The sequence below is a fragment of the Triticum urartu genome, chromosome 7A (genome assembly GCF_056163025.1).
Source record: "Triticum urartu cultivar PI428250 chromosome 7A, HENAU_Tu73, whole genome shotgun sequence".
NCBI lineage: Eukaryota > Viridiplantae > Streptophyta > Magnoliopsida > Poales > Poaceae > Triticum > Triticum urartu.
This window is the reverse complement of record NC_141879.1, coordinates 90,871,650-90,878,989: the sequence shown is the minus strand read 5'-3', so window position 1 is coordinate 90,878,989 and position 7,340 is coordinate 90,871,650.

Below are 7,340 nucleotides of genomic sequence, written 5' to 3'. Positions count from 1 at the left end.
GTGTTCCTATGGGCTGACCTAACACAACTGGGTGGGGAGGTCCACTGGTCAAAGCCCGTCCGTGCAAAGTCAAAGGGCTAGATCCCATGGTCAAACGCTACAGGGTTAGGCGGGACGGGGGCACTGGGGGGTAGCAATGCCACCGGAGCGTCGCACCGGGCCCTCATACATGCGGGGTGGTGTGGTGGCATGTCCGAAGAGGCGGGACGCGTTTCCGGTGCGTGGCCCCCCCTCACGGACGGCGATGACACGGTAGTAGACGTTCTGCGGTAACGATGCGGTGTCAATATTACTAAATACTCGGAGCGCGATAAAATCATGAGTTTTTTTGCACGACGTGGGCACATGTGCTATAGGGACATTGGTAATTTTTCATAATTTTTGGTGATGGAGAAGTATCCGAAAAATTCCCTCTACGCGGATTGCCCTTCGCGCGTCTACGGCTGTGGCCTGCGGCCTCCGGGGGCTAGCATGCCGCCAAATCTTGCGTAGGCGGCCTCTCGCAAGCCTGGAAGTGTTGTGGCGGTTGCAAACGCCCAGCACGCGTGTCCGGGTTGTGCCCCCCCTCACGGACGGCGCCGCCGCCGGCACCTGGAGGGGGGGGAACGGACGCGTGGGGTCTACACGGAGGGGATCTTGCTGTGGGTCTGGCCCGGATGTTGCTCCAAAGTGTTCCTATGGGCTTAACTAACACAACCGGGTGGGGAGGTCCACTGGTCAAACCCCGTCCGTGCAAAGTCAAAGGGCTAGATCCCGTGGTCAAACGCTACAGGGTTAGGCGGGACGGGGGCACTGGGGGGAGCAATGCCACCGGAGCGTCGCACCGGGCCCTCATACATGCGGGGTGGTGTGGTGGCATGTCCGAAGAGGCGGGACGCGTCTCCCGTGCGTGGCCTCCCCTCACGGACGGCGATGACACGGTAGTAGACGTTCTGCGGTAACGATGCGGCATCAATATTAGTAAATACTCGGAGCGTGATAAAATAATGAGTTTTTTTGCACAACGTGGGCACATGTGCTATAGGGACGATGGTATTTTTTCATAATTTTTGGTGATGGAGAAGTATCCGAAAAATTCCCTCTACGCGGATTGCCCTTCGCGCGTCTACGGCTGTGGCCGGCGGCCTCCGGGGGCTAGCATGCCACCAAATCTTGCGTAGGCGGCCTCTCGCAAGTCTGGAAGTGTTGTGGCGGTTGCAAACGCCCGGCACGCATGTCCGGGGTGTGCCCCCCCTCACGGACGGCGCCGCCGCCGGCACCTGGAGGGGGGTAACGGACGCGTGGGGTCTACACGGAGGGGATCTTGCTGTGGGTCTGGCCCGGATGTTGCTCCAAAGTGTTCCTATGGGCTGACCTAACACAACCGGGTGGGGAGGTCCACTGGTCAAAGCCCGTCCGTGCAAAGTCAAAAGGCTAGATCCCGTGGTCAAACGCTAGAGGGTTAGGCGGGACGTGGGCACTGGGGGGTAGCAATGCCATCGGAGCATCGCACCGGGCCCTCATACATGTGGGGTGGTGTGGTGGCATGTCCGAAGAGGCGGGACGCGTCTCCGGGGCGTGGCCCCCCCTCACGGACGGCGATGACACGGTAGTAGACGTTCTGCAGTAACGATGCGGCGTCAATATTACTAAATACTCGGAGCGCGATAAAATCATGAGTTTTTTTGCACGACGTGGGCACATGTGCTATAGGTACGATGGTATTTTTTCATAATTTTTGGTGGTGGAGAAGTATCCCAAAAATTCCCTCTACGCGGATTGCCCTTCGCGCGTCTACGGCTGTGGCCGGCGGCCTCCGGGGGCTAGCATGCTGCCAAATCTTGCGTAGGCGGCCTCTCGCAAGTCTGGAAGTGTTGTGGCGGTTGCAAACGCCCGGCACGCATGTCCGGGGTGTCCCCCCCCTCACGGACGGCGCCGCCGCCGGCACCTGGAGGGGGGTAACGGACGCGTGGGGTCTACACGGAGGGGATCTTGCTGTGGGTCTGGCCCGGATGTTGCTCCAAAGTGTTCCTATGGGCTGACCTAACACAACCGGGTGGGGAGGTCCACTGGTCAAAGCCCATCCGTGCAAAGTCAAAGGGCTAGATCCCGTGGTCAAACGCTACAGGGTTAGGCGGGACGGGGGCACTGGGGTAGCAATGCCACCCGAGCGTCGCACCGGGCCCTCATACATGCGGGGTGGTGTGGTGGCATGTCCGAAGAGGCGGGACGCGTCTCCGGGGCGTGGCCCCCCCTCACGGACGGCGATGACACGGTAGTAGACGTTCTGCGGTAACGATGCGGCGTCAATATTACTAAATACTCGGAGCGCGATAAAATCATGAGTTTTTTTGCACGACGTGGGCACATGTGATATAGGGACGATGGTATTTTTTCATAATTTTTGGTGATGGAGAAGTATCCGAAAAATTCCCTCTACGCGGATTGCCCTTCGCGCGTCTACGGCTGTGGCCGGCGGCCTCCGGGGCTAGCATGCCACCAAATCTTGCGTAGGCGGCCTCTCGCAAGTCCGGAAGTGTTGTGGCAGGTGCAAACGCCCGGCACGCGTGTCCGGGGTGTGCCCCCCTCATGGACGGCACCGTCGCCGGCACCTGGAGGGGGGGGGGAATGGACGCGTGGGGTCTACACGGAGGGGATCTTGCTGTGGGTCTGGCCCGGATGTTGCTCCAAAGTGTTCCTATGGGCTGACCTAACACAACTGGGTGGGGAGGTCCACTGGTCAAAGCCCATCCGTGCAAAGTCAAAGGGCTAGATCCCGTGGTCAAATGCTACAGGGTTAGGCGGGACGTGGGCACTGGGGGGTAGCAATGCCACCGGAGCGTCGCACCGGGCCCTCATACATGCGGGGTGGCGTGGTGGCATGTCCGAAGAGCGCCGGTAACGATGCGGCGTCAATATTACTAAATTCTCGGAGCGCGATAAAATCATGAGTTTTTTTGCACGACGTGGGCACATGTGCTATAGGGACATTGGTATTTTTTCATAATTTTTGGTGATGGAGAAGTATCCGAAAAATTCCCTCTATGCGGATTGCCCTTCGCGCGTCTACGGCTGTGGCCGGCGGCCTCCGGGGGCTAGCATGCCGCCAAATCTTGCGTAGGCGGACTCTCGCAAGTCTGGAAGTGTTGTGGCAGTTGCAAACGCCCGGCATGCGTGTCCGGGGTATGCCCCCCTCATGGACGGCGCCGCCCCCGGCACCTAGAGGGGGGTAACGGACGCGTGGGGTCTACACCGAGGGGATCTTGCTGTGGGTCTGGCCCGGATGTTGCTCCAAAGTGTTCCTATGGGCTGACCTAACACAACTGGGTGGGGAGGTCCACTGGTCAAAGCCCGTCCGTGCAAAGTCAAAGGGCTAGATCCCGTGGTCAAACGCTACAGGGTTAGGCGGGACGGGGGCACTGGGGGGTAGCAATGCCACCGGAGCGTCGCACCGGGCCCTCATACATGCGGGGTGGTGTGGTGGCATGTCCGAAGAGGCGGGACGCGTTTCCGGTGCGTGGCCCCCCCTCACGGACGGCGATGACACGGTAGTAGACGTTCTGCGGTAACGATGCGGTGTCAATATTACTAAATACTCGGAGCGCGATAAAATCATGAGTTTTTTTGCACGACGTGGGCACATGTGCTATAGGGACATTGGTAATTTTTCATAATTTTTGGTGATGGAGAAGTATCCGAAAAATTCCCTCTACGCGGATTGCCCTTCGCGCGTCTACGGCTGTGGCCTGCGGCCTCCGGGGGCTAGCATGCCGCCAAATCTTGCGTAGGCGGCCTCTCGCAAGCCTGGAAGTGTTGTGGCGGTTGCAAACGCCCAGCACGCGTGTCCGGGTTGTGCCCCCCCTCACGGACGGCGCCGCCGCCGGCACCTGGAGGGGGGGGAACGGACGCGTGGGGTCTACACGGAGGGGATCTTGCTGTGGGTCTGGCCCGGATGTTGCTCCAAAGTGTTCCTATGGGCTTAACTAACACAACCGGGTGGGGAGGTCCACTGGTCAAACCCCGTCCGTGCAAAGTCAAAGGGCTAGATCCCGTGGTCAAACGCTACAGGGTTAGGCGGGACGGGGGCACTGGGGGGAGCAATGCCACCGGAGCGTCGCACCGGGCCCTCATACATGCGGGGTGGTGTGGTGGCATGTCCGAAGAGGCGGGACGCGTCTCCCGTGCGTGGCCTCCCCTCACGGACGGCGATGACACGGTAGTAGACGTTCTGCGGTAACGATGCGGCATCAATATTAGTAAATACTCGGAGCGTGATAAAATAATGAGTTTTTTTGCACAACGTGGGCACATGTGCTATAGGGACGATGGTATTTTTTCATAATTTTTGGTGATGGAGAAGTATCCAAAAAATTCCCTCTACGCGGATTGCCCTTCGTGCGTCTACGGCTGTGGCCGGCGGCCTTCGGGGGCTAGCATGCCGCCAAATCTTGCGTAGGCGCCCTCTCGCAAGTCTGGAAGTGTTGTGGCGGTTGCAAACGCCCGGCACGCGTGTCCGGGGTGTGCCCCCCCTCACGGACGGCGCCGCCGCCGGCACCTGGAGGGGGGGAACGGACGTGTGGGGTCTACACGGAGGGGATCTTGCTGTGGGTCTGGCCCGGATGTTGCTCCAAAGTGTTCCTATGGGCTGACCTAACACAACCGGGTGGGGCTGTCCACTGGTCAAAGCCCGTCCGTGCAAAGTCAAAGGGCTAGATCCCGTGGTCAAACGCTACAGGGTTAGGCGGGACGGGGGCACTGGGGGTAGCAATGCCACCGGAGCGTCGCACCGGGCCCTCATACATGCGGGGTGGTGTGGTGGCATGTCCGAAGAGGCGGGACGCGTCTCCGGTGCGTGGCCCCCCTCACGGACGGCGATGACACGGTAGTAGACGTTCTGCGGTAACGATGCGGTGTCAATATTACTAAATACTCGGAGCGCGATAAAATCATGAGTTTTTTTGCACGACGTGGGCACATGTGCTATAGGGACATTGGTAATTTTTCATAATTTTTGGTGATGGAGAAGTATCCGAAAAATTCCCTCTACGCGGATTGCCCTTCGCGCGTCTACGGCTGTGGCCTGCGGCCTCCGGGGGCTAGCATGCCGCCAAATCTTGCGTAGGCGGCCTCTCGCAAGCCTGGAAGTGTTGTGGCGGTTGCAAACGCCCAGCACGCGTGTCCGGGTTGTGCCCCCCCTCACGGACGGCGCCGCCGCCGGCACCTGGAGGGGGGGGAACGGACGCGTGGGGTCTACACGGAGGGGATCTTGCTGTGGGTCTGGCCCGGATGTTGCTCCAAAGTGTTCCTATGGGCTTAACTAACACAACCGGGTGGGGAGGTCCACTGGTCAAACCCCGTCCGTGCAAAGTCAAAGGGCTAGATCCCGTGGTCAAACGCTACAGGGTTAGGCGGGACGGGGGCACTGGGGGGAGCAATGCCACCGGAGCGTCGCACCGGGCCCTCATACATGCGGGGTGGTGTGGTGGCATGTCCGAAGAGGCGGGACGCGTCTCCCGTGCGTGGCCTCCCCTCACGGACGGCGATGACACGGTAGTAGACGTTCTGCGGTAACGATGCGGCATCAATATTAGTAAATACTCGGAGCGTGATAAAATAATGAGTTTTTTTGCACAACGTGGGCACATGTGCTATAGGGACGATGGTATTTTTTCATAATTTTTGGTGATGGAGAAGTATCCGAAAAATTCCCTCTACGCGGATTGCCCTTCGCGCGTCTACGGCTGTGGCCGGCGGCCTCCGGGGGCTAGCATGCCACCAAATCTTGCGTAGGCGGCCTCTCGCAAGTCTGGAAGTGTTGTGGCGGTTGCAAACGCCCGGCACGCATGTCCGGGGTGTGCCCCCCCTCACGGACGGCGCCGCCGCCGGCACCTGGAGGGGGGTAACGGACGCGTGGGGTCTACACGGAGGGGATCTTGCTGTGGGTCTGGCCCGGATGTTGCTCCAAAGTGTCCCTATGGGCTGACCTAACACAACCGGGTGGGGAGGTCCACTGGTCAAAGCCCGTCCGTGCAAAGTCAAAAGGCTAGATCCCGTGGTCAAACGCTAGAGGGTTAGGCGGGACGTGGGCACTGGGGGGTAGCAATGCCATCGGAGCATCGCACCGGGCCCTCATACATGTGGGGTGGTGTGGTGGCATGTCCGAAGAGGCGGGACGCGTCTCCGGGGCGTGGCCCCCCCTCACGGACGGCGATGACACGGTAGTAGACGTTCTGCAGTAACGATGCGGCGTCAATATTACTAAATACTCGGAGCGCGATAAAATCATGAGTTTTTTTGCACGACGTGGGCACATGTGCTATAGGTACGATGGTATTTTTTCATAATTTTTGGTGGTGGAGAAGTATCCCAAAAATTCCCTCTACGCGGATTGCCCTTCGCGCGTCTACGGCTGTGGCCGGCGGCCTCCGGGGGCTAGCATGCTGCCAAATCTTGCGTAGGCGGCCTCTCGCAAGTCTGGAAGTGTTGTGGCGGTTGCAAACGCCCGGCACGCATGTCCGGGGTGTCCCCCCCCTCACGGACGGCGCCGCCGCCGGCACCTGGAGGGGGGTAACGGACGCGTGGGGTCTACACGGAGGGGATCTTGCTGTGGGTCTGGCCCGGATGTTGCTCCAAAGTGTTCCTATGGGCTGACCTAACACAACCGGGTGGGGAGGTCCACTGGTCAAAGCCCATCCGTGCAAAGTCAAAGGGCTAGATCCCGTGGTCAAACGCTACAGGGTTAGGCGGGACGGGGGCACTGGGGTAGCAATGCCACCCGAGCGTCGCACCGGGCCCTCATACATGCGGGGTGGTGTGGTGGCATGTCCGAAGAGGCGGGACGCGTCTCCGGGGCGTGGCCCCCCCTCACGGACGGCGATGACACGGTAGTAGACGTTCTGCGGTAACGATGCGGCGTCAATATTACTAAATACTCGGAGCGCGATAAAATCATGAGTTTTTTTGCACGACGTGGGCACATGTGATATAGGGACGATGGTATTTTTTCATAATTTTTGGTGATGGAGAAGTATCCGAAAAATTCCCTCTACGCGGATTGCCCTTCGCGCGTCTACGGCTGTGGCCGGCGGCCTCCGGGGCTAGCATGCCACCAAATCTTGCGTAGGCGGCCTCTCGCAAGTCCGGAAGTGTTGTGGCAGGTGCAAACGCCCGGCACGCGTGTCCGGGGTGTGCCCCCCTCATGGACGGCACCGTCGCCGGCACCTGGAGGGGGGGGGGGGGAATGGACGCGTGGGGTCTACACGGAGGGGATCTTGCTGTGGGTCTGGCCCGGATGTTGCTCCAAAGTGTTCCTATGGGCTGACCTAACACAACTGGGTGGGGAGGTCCACTGGTCAAAGCCC